The following is a 19,550-nucleotide window of genomic DNA, read 5'->3' as shown; positions in this document are numbered from 1 at the left end:
AGGGATTCTAAAAGTAATGTCTACTCTTGAACTCAGGTTTTTTTGTTTCTTTGTTTGTTTACTTTATATCAGACTCCTCTCCAATGACCGACTAAAATCTATGACACTGGGTCATTTTTACATAAGTTTCTTTGCTTGGTTTTATGAGAAAAGTCTTCTCCACTGGGTGAGGCAGACTAGTCAGAGTCGTAGAAACCTACTTCCAGTGTGCTTTGAGCGTTAAGCACACAAAAGGACATGACCAATCTTGAATACCATGTCATATTCTTTAGGTAATGTAAAATGTAAACATTTTACTACAACCAAAAGTACTGGACTTAAAAACAGAACTACAATGCTGAGTGACGTGTTAATGGTAATTCACTCTAAAATCTTAGCTCATAAGTTAAAATGTGACTTAACTTCATATTTGGATACAAGGTCCATAAAAATCAAGTTACTCTACCACCTTTACAATTCTAGTTAGTGGCAAAACCAAGACTACACCTCCACTCTTAACGCCTGACCATTTCTTATAACTGGAATGAATTTTTATACCATGTCTAATATATTTAATCAGACCACCCATTCACTCCTTTCTCCCAGCTGGATGTTAATAACTTGTGCTCAGAATTTACCAAGGGTCATGGGATCACAGAATATGAGCTCAGGAGTAGACCAAGTACAAGGCCTAGGAATGCTGAGGGGAGTGTGGAGCCTATGGGTGATGCTACGCACATGCCACCAGCACCACACTGAAGAGGCAGCTAGCTCTCCTATACTGGTTTCAACCAAAATCAATTGAGAGAGCATCAAATTGTCCATCCCCATAATCAATGAAGAGAAGGCATCATCAAGGAGGGAAAATTTTAAGGAACATTATCTGAAGAGTCATTCCTGCTAGATTAGGACAGGGCAAGGATGATGAAAGGTACAGGTATATTTTCCTTACCTCACTTCCAGGGAGAACTAAGATAGAAGAGAAACTTGGAGCAGAGATAACGCAAAAGCTCTGAGCGTTCAGGTTTAAGCAAATCACCACTATTCCAGACTTCTGAATTTTGTTACCTCGACTATCATCAAAAAGGGGGCTAGTATTGGAAAGAATTTCCCAGCTCCCACAGCTTAGAACATTGAAACTAGTGATACAGGATGTACAGTATAAAGGATAAAGGAAAAAGTCATTAAGCCAGACCTGGGTAAATGGCCCCATGGATGTCTTGGATGGATGGATATCATGGATGGATGGGTGGGGATGGATGGATGTATGGATGGATGGACGGGCGGACGGATGGAGGGACGGACGGACGGATGGATGGATGGATGGAAGGAAGGATGGATGGACGGATGGATGGATAGATGGGGAAGGGTAAGCAAGAAGAAAAAAGATATGGATCTCGTGTCTTCCATTTTTGTCTTAACAGCAGCTCTCAGGACTGGGTCAGTTACAACTGATGGTGGTCAGACAATGGAGATTGTTAGTTCACAGTGTACTCCTGATAATTTAGGGTGAAGGATATAAAATATTTACTCAGGCGACTGGTTGTGTATGCCTCCTCTTCCCCCATCAGGTAAGACAGGTTCAGAGAATGCGCAACGGATTACAAACGGTCAGACATATATCTCATCTAATAGAACCACCACCAAAACACAAAAGCAAATACCACCGAATACTGTGACTACCTCCATTTGACAAACGGGGAAAGGAGAACACCAAAAAATGACACATATGGCCCAGTGCTGAGTAGGTAACTGTAAGAAACTGGTTTCTAAGGCAGAGTTCCAGTCATCAAGAGTCCTATATCTCCTCTCTCTCTCTCCTGCCCTACGCTTACATGTAAAGAGCTGAGCACAAGAAATTTTTGAAAGCTGGGTTTTTGGGAGAATTTAAAGATTTCAATTCTCCATGCACTTTCTACCCCTGAATTTTTATTGGTAATACAGAGTTGGGCCTATACATGACCTCATGGGTCTTTGGAAGTAAAAATAATTTTAAGAAATAAAACAAGATATGAGCTTAACATTTGGGCTTGGGAATGGAAGCTAATAGTTTTATCTGTTTTTGTTGCAGGACCCAGAGAGCCAACTCTCCAGTGGAAAAGTCAATTCTGTGTTCCAGTCAAATAAATGAACTCTGATACGTCAATCTTTATGAAAGGGATACAAAAATACAAAGATAAAATTTATAGATGCTGGGAAATGACAACACTTGGTCACTCAAAGCTTGTGTTTTTCCTTCTACCTAGGCCATAGGAAATTAACATCTATCTTTTTTGAAGGAAGGGTTAGTAATCTAAAATAATGTTCTTTTCACTTCCCAAGTAAAACTTTCTTCAGATAATTGGGGTTTGGAAAGAATGCTGTAGCTTTTTACATCCTGCACCACTGTGAAGATGGGATAATTAGCATTCACTGTTCAAGGTATTAAGTGACCCCTGGCCGTGTTATTCAGAAGACCTGGATTCCAGTTCTCGGGTTATAATGAAGACCGAGAGACTGAACTTCAAATACGTCTGAACGTCTGTGGGCTGTTTACCCCACAACCAACAACTTCACCTCGAGTCCCAGCTTTTAAACTGCTAAAACCATGGAAACATTAATAATGACCCTTCATTAAACCTCAACTCCCCCTCCCACTTGCACTTCTGACCAATTTACTCACTTCAAAGCAAGCGACAGCATCCTGTTCAGTTAGTCAGTAGGACCTATGTATCTTCACCCAACACCTTCAGCCAGAAGAAAGCCAGAAGCCACAAAAAACTTCATGATCTCTACTCTCCTAGGCCAGGCACAGCAATTATGCAACCCCAGTGGTTTTTTTTTTTTTTGCTTTCATTTTTCATTTTTTCAGTTGCTATGGGAAAAATCGTATTGGGCAACTCCATCTGCAAGAGGTAATTACTAACCTCCCACACACGTGCACACGCGCATACACACACACACACACATGCACGCACGCGCACACACCTGAAATACTGCGAAGAAAAAGTATACATAATTAAAGAATTTTTCAAAGAGGCCAAACAACTGTTATCCAAACAATGTATTGCTTAGTTACCGGCAAAAATAAACAAGGGCAATTGTATATTGTCAATTAAACTCAGCATTTTCAGAAGAATTAATAGCAATTAATATTTCCCCATAATTCCATATTTGTCAGGCTCTACGGGCTACTTTACACAGACCGTATTTGCATAGATAAGCTCCACAAACATAAATCTGTAATTCTGATTTTATGGAAAATAGATCAGAGTAAGAAAGGTTGAGTAACTCGCACAGGGCTCATTGGTTGTAGACCCAGGATTCAATCCATGAGCCCACAGGCTGCTCATAGCTCACAGTGCCTGACCATGTCCCATGGAAGAATGACAGCGAGCTTCTGTTGACCAGTCCAAGGGACTCGAACATAGCCCTCAATCCCAAGAAACTAAGGAAAATGCAAAATCCATGCCCTTCACCTCGCCCAGGTGCTGCCGCCCAAGGAGTGAGGAGGTGCACCTGGCGGACGGACAGTCCCCCAGACGCTCCGTGAGTGATTCTGCCCATGAGAGCCAAAGGCAGGCAGGGAGCACTGAGCCGGGAGCTGAAATCCCGGCTCCCAGACCAGGGGCGAGAGTGGAGCCTGTAATCAAACATAAACTTGCCAGCAGCTCTCAACACAGGAGGCAAAAAGTGAATGTCTTGTGGACCGGGACGCATGCAAACCTCAGTGCCCAACCCCAGGGGACGAGTTCAAAGGGACAAGGTCTAGAAGTGAAAGAACCATCACACCTGCTGCCAGGCGCCCCTCCTCTGGGCTCATGGGACCCTCCAGGCACGTCTGTTGCCCTCGCTGAGCACACAAACCCCGTGTTTCTTCTTTAGGGAGGCCTCTTGCCCGCTAGACAGAGCTCAGGGCTGACCTCTGTGGGACTACATGTCCTTGACCAAGTCTGGACCACCCTCTAAGAGGATGGGTCCACCACCTAATAAGGTGACTCTTAGAGATGTGGGGCTCTTGAGCACCTGACAGGAGGCCAAACCAAACTGAGAAGTGCTATAGTTTGAAATGCACAGCACATTACAAAAGGCAGGATGAAAAAGTCAACAGTCGCATATGTTTTTATATTCATTACATATGAAAATAACATTCTGGATCTATCATGTTGAATGATATATACTGTTAAATTAATTTTCCCTGTTTTGCTTCATTTTTTTTCACATGGGTACTAGAAATCTTAAAATCACCCACATGGCTTACATTATGTTTCTATTCTGTATGAACAGAAATGGTTCTTTAGTCCATTAATACTGTTGAATGAATGAGTACATGGATATTGACAAGGTTAGCAGTAATCTTTTTATTTATTTTTTTCTATTTCTTTTAAGGATGTTCACTTCTAAGTAATCTCTCCACCCAATGTGGGGCTCGAACTCATGACCTCAAGATCAAGAGTTGCATGTTCCACCAACCAAACCAGCCGGGCACACCCAGCAGTAATATTTTAAAAACAACAGACAAATAGTCAGTAGGAATGGTTAAAAGGCAGTGAGGCATCGTTGGTTTCTGAAATAGCTTCTAGCTGGAGCTACATTTCATTCTGAGTCATTTGCTGCTGAGAAAATGCTTACTAATCACCCAGGACTCAGAAAGGATGAGCGGGCGACAGACTGTCTGTCGGCCAGGCCACACCACGGAGACCCAGCTCAACCTCCAGTCCTTCGGGCGAGATGGAGCCGTGCAGGCGACCAGGCAGACACACTGCAAGCAACTGTCCCAGGGAGATGAAGGAGCTCGTCTGGGAGGCTGCTCCTTGTGCCAACCTCCCTACTCTCTCAATCCAACTATGGGCTTTTACTACCTTCTTTCAAACTTTTTAAGAAGATTCACTGCAAATCAAAACCACAACATCACCTCACACTTATCAGGATGACCCCTCTAAGAAATAAAACAGCAGTTATTGAGGATGCGATCGAACTGGAACTCTCTCGGGCACGGTTGTTGGGAATGTGAAATGCTACAACCAGTATGGAAAACACATTCAGGTTCCCCAAAAGTTAAAAATAGAACGACCGTACAACCCAGCGACCCCACTTCTCAATATACATCCAAAGGGGGGAAGGAGGACTGAAAACAGGATTTCTGAGTTATACACGCGCCCCCTTGTTCAAGTTCATTACAGCCCGAAGGTCCAGCCATGGATGAACGGATAAACAAAACGGGTAGATACATACAGTGGAACATTACTCGGCCTTAAAAAAGGAAAGTAAAGCTGGAGGACATTGTGGCCATGACAAAAGACAATCTCAAAAGCACAAAGACTGTATGATTCCATGTGTACGAGGTCTCCAAAGTAGTGAAACCCATAAAAACAAAAAGTAGAAAGGCAATGGCCAGGCTCAGGGGAGGGGGAAGGAAGTCCTTGTTCGATGGGCACAGAGTTTCAGTTTCACAAAATGCCAACGTTGTAAAATCTGTGGCACGACAGTATAAATAATACTTCACATTGCCAAACTGTACACTTAAAAAGGATCAAAATGACTAATTTTATGGTGTGTTGTTACTACAGTAAGACCAGAAGACAATGGATGGCATGAGGAATTCTACGGCTATCGAAGAATCCACAAGGGGGATCCAACAGCAACAGAACACTGAGTCACCGTCTCTGACCAAAATAAAAGCAGAAAATGTGCTGAAATCGTTGCGCACCAACAGCAGCCATGCGCTCCACAGCGGAACGGTGGAAACAAGCCAACGCCTGCCCACACACGAACGGGTAAGCAAAACGCGGCACCCACATACAATGGAATGCTACTCAGCCTTAAAAAGGATAAAATTCGAGCACCTGCTCCACGGTGGGTCGACCTTGAAGACACTACTGAGTGAAATAAGCCAGGCACAACAGGTCAATGACTACATGACCCCACTATTATAGAGTATCCATCTGGAGTTCACACAGACAGAAAATAGAACAAGGGATGCTGTCCGTGGCTTAGCGGTGCGGGGGAAAACAGGAAGTTCTTGTTTAAAAGGTAGAAGTTGAGAAGTTTCAGGGGTGCCTGGTGGCTCAGCCAGTTAAGTGTCTGTCTGCCTTCGGCTCAGGTGGTGATCTCAGGGTCCCAGGATCGAGCTCCCCATCAGGCTCTCTGCTCAGCGGGGAGCCTGCTTCTCCCTCTCCCTCTGCTGCTCCCGCTGCTTGTGTGCTCCTGCTCTGTCAAATAAATAAATAAAATCTTCAAAGAAAAAAAAAAAAAAAAGAGGTGGAAGTTTCAGTTCGGGAAGAAGACAAATGTTCTGGAGCTGGGCCGCGTTGCTGGTCGCACACACTACGAAAGCACTTACAAGCGGTTCCAATAATGTATTTTAAGTTGGGTCTGTTGTACCACAATAATAAAAAGCCAATCTGACAGGAAAAGAAGGGCAAATCAAGGAGGTGAGATTCCAGAGGCAGGAAGGAAGATTAGAATGGCCCCCGGGTCCTGGAAAAGGAAATTCTCACACCCCCGCCTCCCATCAGTGCCCGGAAATGTAGATGCATCATCACCCCTCTCTAAAGAAGACGGTCTCTATGTCAACCTTTTGTCTTCTGTTAAGTGTACACACTTTTCATTTTGTTGCTCAAACCTGCAGCGAGATTCCAAAACCAGACTCAGGGTACACACACGAAGGAGAACGAGAGACAGCGCGTGCACGTACTCTGTTTTTGGAAAGAATTATCTATCTCTTCTAATCCACCATTTATATTCTTAGCCAGCGTCTATCCTTGTCCAAGCCTAACTCAGCAACAACAAATTCAGTAGTACTGATGGCAAAGAAGATGCTTCCAGATGCTATAATGTTATTTCTAAAAATTATCTAGCAGGGCGAGAAAAGACATTACGCAGCAGACAAGGGGCAACATGCTTTTTAAATTACCATATTTTTAATGGCAGCTTAATATGATTAACACCATTTCCCAGATGAGGAAACTGAGTTTAACAAAATATGTCCAAGAGAAAGGTGAACTCTCTTGGACTACTGGTGGGAGTGAGACTGGTGTAGCCACTCTGGAAAACAGTACGGAGGTTCCTCAGGAAGTTACAAATAGAGCTCCCCTACCACCGCAGCAATTACCCTACTAGGAAAACAGCACCACCAAGTATTTACTGAAAGAATACAAATATACTGACTCAAAGGGATATGTGCACCCCAATGTTTATAGCAGCATTATCAAAAACTGCCAACTTATAGAAACAGCCCAACTGACCATCGGCTGATAAATGGATAAAGAAGTCAGGAGTGTGTATGTTCCTACATATACACAATGGAAAGTTACTAGGCCATTAAAAAACGAAAACCAATGCATTCTCAATGACATGGGCAGAGCTAGAGAGTATGATGTTCAATGAAATAAGTGAAGAGAAAAACAAATACCATATGACTTCACTCATTTGTGGCATTGAAGAAACAAAACAAACAAAACACAACAAAACAGACTCTTCGGCTCTAGAGAACACACTGATGGTCCCCAGAGGGGAGGGGGGAGGGGGAAGGGTGAAACAGGTGGTGGCGATGGCGGAGGGCGCGTCTCCAGATGATGATCAGATGAGGTACGGAAGTCATGATTCGCTAAATTATACCTGAAACTAACACGACACTGTTCACGAACTGGAATTTAAATAAAAACTTAAAAAATATATGCATCCAAGAATACAAGGGACGGGAGGTTTTTCACGCAGGTATGGTGGATTCCAAACGAGGCCTCCTGACTGCTGTCAGGGCACACTTTGTAAGCTGAGGACACCTCCATAGGAGGAAAATTAGCAAATTTGAAGAAAGCAGAAGAGCTAGCAGGGTTAAGGCTGAGCAGCCGCTGACTAGCCAAGTCCAATGCTGTCGCACGGGTGACCCTGATTCTGCCACATGCAGGTTTGAAACCTCGCATCCTAGGAAGACTGAGCATCAGGTCAAGGTGAACGTCTTTCTTAATTTCAAAATCTTGGCCTCATAAACAGGAATCAAAAGAAAACTCAATCTACGGCTAAGGAATTCAGTCTGGGAAGGAAGGTTAAGCTCTCCTGCAAGGTCCTTTTCCCCAGGTTATGTATTAAAGGAGTTCTGTAAGAGGAGGGAAGAAATAAGGAAAAACAGAAACGGATTCCGGCATGTGTATCATCCGTAATGATACTTTCCACAAAATTATTGGTGCTTTCTAAAATACCGTACGTTATATGAAAGTCAAGCCATGGTATAGGCATCGTCACCAGAGGACGTGATTGTGAACACACACCTGTAACTGATGGCTGCCCTATACCCAGCTTCCAATCTTAACGTGTATCCCATGGGCCACAGAGTATTGGGTAATTTGCTGAAAATGGGACAGAAAACCCACTAAGGAGCCCTGCTAGATAATTTTTAGATTCAGGCTTCCTGAATCTGTTCTCTTCATTCCCAATCTCACCTGAAAATCCAGAAAATTACCTTCAGACATATCCTTGAATCAACGCCTTTCCTTGCACGAGAAGCTTCAAGCTACACAGACTTCTCCATTTCCTCTGCTCCTTCCTTTAAAGGTTATTACTTCGGAAACTCCCAAATTTCTACCCCTCCCAACAGCGCTTTCTCACACATGACACCCTCCCCACCCCCAACTCTCTGTATCCATTTTTAAGCGCCCAGAAAACACAAGACGGGGAAACAAAGGGCAAATGCCAGTCTGTGACCTCTGTCTGGACTTAGCCAAGCGTGATGTGTGAATCAGGTGTATGGAATGGAAGTTTCCATGGCAACGAGACTGCAAGGCAGGCCGGAGAGTCACATACTCTTTCTACCCAGGTAAGAGAAGCAATGAGGCCACCTCAGGGATGCTGAAGGGGAACAGGCAAGTTCAGAGCTCTCCTGGGACTGTAAGGACCCCAGCTTACAGGGGTCCTATAGAAGGGCCTTAAAAGGACCTATACGCTAGGGTCCTTACAGTCCCATTATAGGTGGAGCTCCTTCCTCCACATTCCAATCTTAATTCCTTCCCACCAGCCCTTTGGGATAATCTATCATCGCTTTTATGGAAAGACAGGGAAGGGCAAATTGAAGAATTATTCTCTAAAGGGAGTTACTTGTGAGAAAAATGTAGAAAGGACTACAAGAGGCAAGAGTTTTCCTTACACAGAAGAAAAGCAGCTCTCTTAGACAAAAGTCCAGCTACCCTGGCCAGCCTGACTTCACTGTCTGTCAGAGAGAGACACATCTGTCTTCACCAGGCTGCTCTGCTTGACCTTGAAGCTTGACCTTGCAGCGTGCTCTTACTGGTGAATCCCATCTATAATGAAAAGCTCCTGAGCTACATGTCATTTTATAACTTTTTTATTAATGTTAGCTGTATGCTGGTACTTTCCCAGGATTCTAAACTTTAAGGACAATATTTTTTTAAAAATTAAAAAAAAAAAAAAAAAAAAAAAAAAAGGCTTGCTTTTTTAGACCCAAGGCTTGAAGACAAAGGAAAAAGTATGCAATTTTAAAGAAATCAAAGTCGCCCTTGGTTATCCATCTGGAGAAAGGTAGTAGCCCACAGGCCAGATGTGCATGGACAGTATGGCTTCTGAAGCCAGTTTCTTAACAGTGGATTCACAGATGTTATAAGGAACCAGAGCAAGGTGTGAGCATTTGTCTCAGAATTGTATAAGACAGCAAACTACCCTGCTCCGCACTCCGTGATGTGTAGCTTTGCTCTAGAAGATGTAGCTTTGCTCTAGAAGAAGGCTTCTGATTCCGTCAAGACACTATTCCAGAGACGGAAGAAAAGGTCACCTGTTACCCCTGCTAATGGCTCTTCTTTGGCAGACCATCCTCCATCGCTTCAGAGGAACCTTCTCACGTGGCCAACCTGGACCTGTCCCTCAGGCTCTGTACCGTTCCAGGGGTCCTTCCTGGTGCTCTGAGAAGCTCGAATCTCTAACCACGGATTCCAACACCGCAGGTGATCTGCCTTCCTTTTGACGTTCATCTTCAGCCATTTCCTAATTGGCTCACTAGTTTCCAGGCAAATTCAACAATTTTTTTTTTAAAGATTTTATTTATTTATTTGACAGACAGAGATCACAAGTAGGCAGAGAGGCAGGCAGAGAGAGAGCGGGAAACAGGCTCCCTGCTGAGCAGAGAGCCCGATGTGGGACTCGATCCCAAGACCCTGAGATCATGACCTGAGCCAAAGGCAGTGGCTTAACCCACTGAGCTACCCAGGCGCCCCAAATTCAACAATTTTTGAGCTCCCATATACACCACCGGCCTCTCTCACCTTTGGCCTGTTAGGTCATGAATTCCTGCAAAGAACACTGCACCCTCTCCCCAGTATCTAAGCTAAGACATCCTTCCCCTCCGGGAAGGTACCTCCATGCCAGAATACCAGCCTTAAAGTCCTTCGAGGTCTATCCATAAGGAGATCATACAGGCAGCTTTGCATCTAGAACCCTATCTGACTGGGAGGCGGAGCAGGAAGTGAGCTTTGCTCACCTTTGTCTCAACATGGGGCCCAGCCTGCCCGTAGGAGGTGGTCCGTCGAGATCTGCCCAAACTGAGTGAACCAGTGAACGAGCACATGAGCCAACAGAGAGGACCTAAATGGCAGGCATGGCGGGACTGATCACAAGGAACAATGACCACATCTGAGCCCGAGCCTCAGGGGCCGCGTCTGCTGTTAGTCCATGAGTTCTCAGGAGAGTTTCTTAACTTCAGCGAACCTCAGACATACACATTGACGTCAGTGTGGCCATGCCTGTCCGAGACTATTTAAAGCATCAAAGGAGAGCGCGTTTGGGAAATTCATTGTGAAAGTGTCATCTGTGGATAACGGCACTTCCAGGAGAAGATGAAGACAAGAGAAAGGAGAGCGGGAGTCAGGAATCTGGAGGGATCCGTGCCATCGGTCTAGCGAGGGGCTACAGGAATTCAAGGTGGGCCTTCTCGGACAGCACGTGCTGAATTCGCAGAGGTCACTACGTTCCCCTTTCACCCACTGGACACAGACATCCTTATGACCCTCAAGTTTGCACTTATATACCATGTTCATGTCTACCAAACACTACCACTAATAGTTTGTAGGTCTTTGTTTATTGCCTTTCCGATTATTAAATACCCTCTCTTTCCCTGTGCTACACGTATATCCTGCCATCCTTTTATAACTACGCTAACTGTCACCTACAGCAATGAAGTTGCCTTTCGTTAAAGTAAGATGGACGCCCAACATGAGGCTCAAACTCAGGACCCCGAAATCAAGAGTCACCTGCTCTACCGACTGAGCCAGCCAGGTGCCCCCTCTGTGAAGCCTTTTTTGAGTAAACTAGCTCACATCCATCTTTCCCCTCCTGATCTCCTAGTGCATCAAGAGCCCACATTCCACTGTTCAGTGCTTGACCTCGAAAATCTTCACAAATATAGGCCATTTCCCCTTTCTAAAAAATGGGGAGGACCTCCCACAAAGAGGAGAGCCAAGTCTGGGTTATAAAATGTGGAGCTGTGGCAAAGAAGGAAAGACGTAAGCAGCATATTGAGAATTAGAAAATAGCACTAGTGAGGCTAGCAAGAGAACAAAAACGTCCCATGAGAAATGACGGGAAAATGTCTGCTTGCTGATTCGTTTCTGAAGACTCTGAAATTCTGTGGTAGTGGAACAGGATACAATGTGAGGAGGACATGGGGTCGTGTTTGAGAGAGAGGGCGGCAAGCAGGGAAATTGGGCTCCACAATGAGGATACCAAGTGATCTTCAATCCTGAATAAGAAAACGAACAATAAGATAGAAAAAATGGAAAAGCAAAAGGAAATAGAGACAAAACAGACAAATTACCACCAGTGAGATCAATCGACAACATTTTGCTGAGCATTCGGTTCCCGGTGTTCTTCCTGGTATTACTTAACCTGACATAATAAACCACCATGACCACAATTAGCCCAGTGGAAAAGTCATGGGGAAATTCTGGGATGAACTTATCAAGAATTACAATAGGACCATTAAATACCATGTTTATTATTATAGAAGAAAAATTAGAATTCAAAATGCATATACAGTGAGATCCTACTTACATAAAAATGCATACAGACATAAGCACATAGAAATAAATACTAAAAAAAAATCCAAATTCTCTCTGGTTTATATAATTATAGGTTATTTTTATTTTCTTCTGGAGGTCTTCCTGTATTTTCCAAATTTTCTACACTAAGCATGGATTACTCTGTAATTAAAAATTATATTTGGATATTGAAACATGAAATAGACATTTTAATTGGAATTCTATTTAGATTGTGGTCCATGGAAAGTGAACATAATCCCCACTCTCAGCTGCCTAGTAATGGAGCTCCAGTTCCCCCGAGAAGAGCACATTTCCCTTCTCAACCTTGTGACTACGTGTGACACTGAAGATACATAGGCTTGTTCCATCTACATTTTATTGTCCACAGGAAATGACTTGTAGAAATCCCTTCACCACCGTTTCTTCCATAAGAAGGTAATTATAAGAAGAGTAAATGTCTTTCCAGAAGGCCTGAACTCCATGAACTACCCAACTTCTGCTCTTTCCCTGCTCTGCCATGCCATCTCCATCTCTGTCTCCTACCATGCACAGGTGGACATCTTAAATATTGCCCCCAGACCAAGATGGCGGCATTCTCTTTGATTTCTTATGTACTTTCCATGACGTTCAGATTAGCACCCTCGATTCAAACAGAACTTCTGAGTTTCACAAATACAACTCATGTTTTGTTGTACCTTCAGCATATTTACAAGCACCCCAGGAAACAACTGCCAGGTCAGAAGTCAGCAGTCATTCCACATGACATGTGATGAACCACTTTCTCAGGGCAACTCTTCGGCCCACGCTAGGGCTGGTGGCAGGAAGCAGAGGCTGGCATCAGCCCACCGCTGGAGAGAGGGGGGAAAGTGGTGGTAACTTTAAATGAAAGAGAGAAGCTTGAAATGTTTCTATTACCAAACCAGGCAATTAAAACATTAAATGTGAAATCCGAGGCACTGTAAATTTCCTAATATGGTATGAGTACTGAGTTTCCCAAATGATGCTTTCTCATCTTACAACATATCAAAGAGCATGCCAAAACCCCAAAGAAACATTTCCATTTTGAAAACAAAAATAAACCACACACATCCACATGCTATTAATAGTGTTGTCTTGCCTTAAAGACCCTGTATCCTCAGTCAAAAGAAAAAAAAAAAAGTCCCACTGCAGTTTACATAAATGTTAACATTATTGAAAACTCCTGTCCAAAGTAAACTGCACACGGGTAGGTGCGTTAGGTGGGACTGAGGCAAAAGTAATCAAAATCCCTTCTATATTTTCATTTCTGGAGACCAAATGTTATGTTCCTCATCGCCACACCTAAGGACTTTGTAAATATGTTCTACATCTTTAGCAGCATTTCTTAAGAGAGTGTAAAAGAAGGAGACCTGGCAGGAGATACACAGGTTCAAGCCAACTCCACAATATTTGCAGACCTGCGAGAAAGGGTTACAAGCTTACAGTGGAAACTGTAGAAGGACGTGCCAGTGGAAGCAAAGGACATGTCAAAGATCCCAGAACTTGGACGATAAACTCTTGAACCTACCACCATGGAAAGGAAAAATGCTGTCCCATGGAATATTATGTTTAGAGACAGGAAAAGGCTGTTCGATGTGGTGCTCTCCTTCCTTAATTCACATATCCCCGAGCTGCTGTGTATGTGCTCAGCAGTAAGTCAGATGCTTGGGGTGAGTACCATGGGACGTCTATGACACAGAATCTGGTCATGGGATGATTCCATGGTGGAGGGAGGAGAAGAACCAACACATAAGACAACACCGGATTGTTGAATCCATCCCAACAGCTTGACCATGCAACTAAAATGGCCAGTTCAACCCCAGGGTCTTTTGGAGAAAAGAGCTGTTAACACCTGCGTCCAGGAACTACCTTCAAAGTTTAAGCTCTAGTTCATGGGTCCCAGGATGTCCATACAAGACCAAACACATGGGAAAACCAGAATGATATAGGGAACAAACCCATCCTTGACCAGGCGGGGTGAGGAGGAATGAAGAATACCAACTCGAACAGAACTAGGACGAAGAAAAAGGAACTATGGTGAGTGGTGAGATGGAAAGATCACTTCTTTCAAGCCAACAGACCCAACTTCTGACCCTAACCCGGCTACTTCCTTCTACAAACCGGGCACATGAATCTCTATTTCTATCCCCTTAGTTTATGAAACATTCACCTACAGCTCTACGGGAGGAATTCTTCTAAGCACTTTACATTACCGTATTTAATCTCTACAACCAGCAACTGAGGCGGGCACTGTATTATACTCACTTTACAACAGGGAGACTGAGGCATGGAGAAGTCACATCCTCTAAGAGCGGCAAATTTATAATTAAATCCTGGTGGAATGTAGCTAAAGTCTGGAGCTCTAAAGCTCGACATTGCCTCACTTACAGAATACTTACTTTTCCAACCTGGGGTGTAGAGTCCATGAAATGCACACAGAGCACCCAGCAGAGTGCCTGGCCCTGGCAAATTTAGTAGAAGCCGACGGATAGACCTCCCTCCTCCCACTTCTCTCTACACTCTCCCCACACCGTGGGAGGCTGGCGGCAAGATTCTGCACACAGAGAAAAGCAGCTATGTCCATCAGCAAAGGCTCAGGGACTCCAGGGCAAGCTAGAGAGCAACCCTCTGTCTTTATCCCCCGAGGCCTGGAACAAGAGCTCTAACTCAGGCGGAGATGTCCAGCATTTCCAGACAGAGCCTGCCTCTATTTATTATAATCTGCATTCAAGGCACAAGCACTGGAGACAAGCCTTAGGGAAACCAAAAGGTTTCACGAATTTTGTACTTCGACCTCTCCATGTGTATGTCAAACACAAACACACCACACATACACACACAACACACACACCACCACCACCACCACCTAAAACGTACATCGTATCTACCAGAGGGAGACAATGATCCCCATTCCAGAACCTTCCATTCCCTGGAAACTGGCAGAGTGTCTGTATCGGGCTGCAGTGTGCTTTGAAAGAGCCTGGATACGGATAGGGAGCTAAAGGACAGAGCCCCTTTTGAAAATTACTCAGGATAAATGAGGCCCAGGGTCCCTGGGGACCTGGGTTGTAAAGCATGAGAAAATTTTGTTTTCCAGCCCTTTGGTGGTATGTTCATGAACTGATGATAATAAAATAGAGGAAAGAGATTATTTTTGTATGTTGTTATTCCTCTGAATAATCATGTTACCAGCTCAAGGACTTACCTACTCGGGCAAGAGCCCACACAAAATAGGGGCTCTAAAACAATTAGAACTTTCTATGTGTACAACCGGTCCACGGTGATAATTACAATAAGTTTTCACATGCTCCCAAGTTAGGAGTGCTCTCTCTATCCTCCCCCCCCCCAACTTCTTCCTCAATTAATGAAAAGTCTTCTTTAATGCAGGAGAACAGCCTAAGACCATGACTTCACTGCAAGGGGGGAAAAAAAATCACTGCAATGAAATCTTGATACTGACCCTGAGAATGTGCCGACATGGTTTAAAAGTAATTAAGAAGGAAAGCTGACTTTCTACGTTTTTCAGCCTCAGTCACTGTGGCTACTGGGTTCAAGGACGCCTGCCAAATCTTGCAAAATTACAGCACTCCTATCCATGCGGTTTCTAAAACTATAAGCTTCTATTGTGAAAAGGCTTGATCTTCTGCTTTAGAAATCCAGCAACTGCCGGGCCACTCTCCATGGCGGGTTGCTAAGAGAGACTCCACAAAGCGCCCAGGTGCACACACCAGGAATCAAACTCTTCATTCATGTTCATTACAGTTCAGCACAAGGGAGAGACGGTGGCCAAGGAGGCGTCTTTGCAAAATGCTCGTTAGGAAGGGCAGTTTTCTGTCGGGCCAAGAGGAATGCAATCCTCGAACTCGCTCGTCTGCAAAAGTACCCCCGACGGGAGTTAGGGCCCCTGAAATCACAGGCCAGCCACAACCAGGCTCCGGGGCTCAGCCCGGAGCATTTACAAGAGGGGAGACAGGAACAGAATAGGAAGTAGTTAGCAGCTCCAGAGGAAGACGAGGATTTTCAGACTCGGAGGACCTGTGTGAACAATTCCTCCTCCCTTCTGACTTCAGCCGGTTACCCCCTCGCCCCGGGAGATCTGTTATCTTCTGAGTCATTGTAAAAAGCCATTAAATGGGGCATGAGAGAGGGTGGGAGGGACCGACTCTGGGAGTCCGCGGAAGCCGGAAGCCTGACAAACCAGCTGCAAACAACAAAGCTGGAAGGGCGCACCATAAGCTCCCACCCCCCAGACAGTGAGAAACTGCGTTATCCTAAGGGATCCCGGCCACCCATGCTCAGCCCCGATAAGTGAGAACCTTCTAAGCTCTGGCCAATAGGAGACCTGCCGCCACCGCCGCTCACAGAAGCCCTGGGTGGCCTCCGTCCCAGCCGCTGCAAATGGTTCCAAGGCAGAAACGCTGCGGCTGGGTGGAGCTCAGCAATGCCGTGGGTGGGAGAGAGGCGGACAGAGGCAGGGGGGCGGTGAAAGCTGCCCCCTCCACCACCACCACCACCAGGGGCTCCAGTCCCCCGTCCTGGGGCTTTAGGAAAATCCAGGGTCTCCAGGCTGATCCCTAAGGCCACGGGTGGCAGCTGGCCTCACCACCAGTCCTCAGCCAGAAACGGACACTGTGCCTTGGAGATTCCAGAAACTGTGCGGATATTTCCCCACCTGGCAATCCTGAGTGCTCTAGGAGCACTGGTATAATTAATGCCACTTGGTGAAAGATGGGGGTTATTCCAAATTCGGTCCCACAGAAGAAGGGAGCCTTGCCACACACCCTCCACGGCAACACAGAGCCCCTCAAGACACTCCCTTTAAAGACTCCGGCAAATCCCATCGAGAACTTCCATTTGTAGTAGCATTTCCAAGTCAAAAAAAAAAAAAAAACAAAACAAAAAAAAACTGTATTTACTCTAAGTGAAAAAAAGAAAGGCTTAACATTGGAGGAAACGTATATGAACGTTATAGTCTGAACCCACTCTGGGGATCTTGTCGTTTGCATGAAGAATTATCTAAGTAGCGGGGCGCCTGGGTGGCTCAGTGGGTTAAGCCGCTGCCTTCAGCTCAGGTCATGATCTCAGGGTCCTGGGATCGAGTCCCACATCGGGCTCTCTGCTCAGCAGGGGGCCTGCTTCCCTTCCTCTCTCTGTGATCTCTTCCCTTTCTCTCTCCTACTGTGATCTCTCTCTGTCAAATAAATAAATAAAATCTTAAAAAAAAAAAAAAAAGAATTATCTAAGTAGGAAACATTCGTTGCCGCTAGGACCTACTGTTACTTTCTCACGTCTCCTATTGTCACGAGTTGTGTTTTGGAACGTTTTCGGGTCTGTAGCGGATGCCGATGAGGCACATCCCATGGACAAGAGAGACAATCAAGAAGTTATCAGACCACGAAGCGTTCGTTCGCTCCCAGACCACGCAACCCCTTTGCCGAACCCAACTCCGTACAGACGTGCTTTTGAAAGAAAGTATGTAATTTTTTGTTGACGCGCGCACACACGCGGGTGTCAGTGTGAACGTGCGTAACAAATGAGAAGGGACATAAAAGCTGGAAAATATCCCACTAAAACTGGACCTCTCGCTCCTCGAGGAGGGCTGCCGACATGTCGAGCCAAACCCGAGTAGGCATTGGTGGTAAAAATTAAAATTAAGTCGTCTGGCATCCAGATGAGAGAAATGGAGGTTAAAAGTCGGGGAGCTGTTTTGCACTTGGCCCTTGATTTGCTGTGGGGCCTACATCAAGCTGTCCTACACCTCTGTTGTAACATCTGCAAAATGGAGATAACACTTCACGCTGCCTACCTCAGAGAGTGGCTAGAAGATTAGATACCAAAAAAGAAAATCCTCAAAGCCCTTTGAGTTTCTCATAAATATAAGACATGCAATGTAATAAAATACCAGCAGCCCTTTACAAACGTCCTAAGACGCTCAAGCCTCGAGGAATAGGAAAGAGACGCAGGCAATTCTGTGAGGCTGATGCCTCCCTGGGCATAACATTTAAAACCATGCCGGCGATGCGCAATTCCGTCTCCAGCTGCCAGGGAAAACATGGGGAGGATACCTCCAATTCGGATCTACTCCGACAAACAAAACACCCAGGGAAAAGAAGAGAAAAACAAAACAAGGTGTTGTTCGGACAGATCAACAGAAAGTTGAAAGAACTGACCCTGACAGACAGAATTCCGAATTCCCGCCTCAAGGTCTAGTTCTACAAGACGACGGGGCCTTGACTATGGTTTCAGGCCCGGTCAAGTCTCATATTAAGGCAAACTGGTTCCACAGAGGAGTACGTGTTATGACCCCCTAACAATGAATAAATATTAAGTGCAGAACACAGAAATTAGAGTATTTTTAATCAATTGGGACTGGGAACAAAAGCCAAAATGGGCGGAACAAAGGCAAAGCGATTATGGGGGTGGACACCGAGTGGAGCAAGCAGAAGCCAGAGAACATCAGTGGCCCCAGAAGCCAGAAGGACGAGGAGCAGAAGCTCACCTGAAGAAAACGATCACTTCAGAACTCATAAAACAATTGGGAAAAGACCCTAAGAGACTCCAAATTATGGAACATTCGACATTGGATCTGTATCATTAGGCCAAGCACGTGTTGTGTGTCACACATCATGAACTGTACAACATGAACAACCGTCACCAAGTACAGAGGAAGGGAAGAGTGTGTGCTGGGTTGGCTAACGGCAGCTCATGCCTCCCCGGATGTCCAGATACGTCCTAGTTCACCGAAGCATTGCGGAGACCATCCAGGAGGCCCCGAGTGGCAAGGCCTCTGCGGGAGATGGAGAGGGAGCAACAGCGGGTGATATTTCTGAAAGGGGACTTGATATTTTCTGTCACTTGATATCCGTGACTGAGGCCAATGGCCCAGGAACAAGTGAGGTGGATAAAGGAAGCAGAGAAGCCAAAGGCCAGGTAGGCTCAACCATGACTCAGAGATGCTCGGGAGCGTGGTTTCCAGGAGAAGGAGCCAGCCGACATTCGGTGGATAAAAGACAAGGTAATAGTCTGAATAATGGCCTCCGAACATAACAAGTCCTAATTCCTGGAAACTATACATGTTCCCTTCTGCGGCAAAGACTCTGCAGATGCAGTGAAACACCTGGAGATGGGGAGACTATTCTGGATTAGCCAACCGAACCCTAAATGCACTGACAAGAATGCTCACGAGAGGAAGGCAGAAGGAGAAGACAGTGTGGTCAGGGAGGTAGATCCTGGCGTGAAGGTACCACAGGCCAAAGAATGTCAGCAGCCACCAGAAGCTAGAAAAGATAAGGAACAGATTCTCCCATTGGCCCCTGTTGGAAGTGTGACCCTGTGAATACCTAAATTTCTACTGTATGAAGCCACTAAGTTTGCAGAAATTTGCTACAGTGACCATAAGAAACAAGACACAGAGAGCAAGGAGTTATTCCCCAAGCACTTTTGGGAATCACAATTACAGGTCTTGGTACGAATGACTCAGATGGAAGGCACCTCAACGATCAAGAAGTTGAGGTCAAAGCTGGAGCCACATAG

The 19,550-nt window shown here is 45.2% G+C and overlaps 1 protein-coding gene across 2 annotated transcripts in view; it reads right to left on the bottom strand.

The window, feature by feature from the left end:
• Positions 1-16,423, bottom strand: part of LOC132017640 (uncharacterized) — a 284,337-nt gene extending 267,914 nt beyond the window's left edge. Inside the window, exon 1 of one of the 2 annotated variants that reach the window (XM_059399535.1) lies at positions 16,334-16,423. The gene's annotated coding sequence lies outside the window, so the exon portion shown is untranslated. Of the gene's footprint in view, positions 1-8,419; positions 8,536-16,333 lie in introns of those variants that run through there. The other variant, XM_059399534.1, reaches the window with a different exon arrangement.
• Between the last annotated feature and the right edge of the window lie 3,127 nt (positions 16,424-19,550).

Source organism: Mustela nigripes, chromosome 5 (assembly GCF_022355385.1).
Source record: "Mustela nigripes isolate SB6536 chromosome 5, MUSNIG.SB6536, whole genome shotgun sequence".
Lineage (NCBI taxonomy): Eukaryota > Metazoa > Chordata > Mammalia > Carnivora > Mustelidae > Mustela > Mustela nigripes.
Note: the sequence above shows the minus strand (reverse complement) of the source record. Positions and strands in the feature narration are given on the sequence as shown.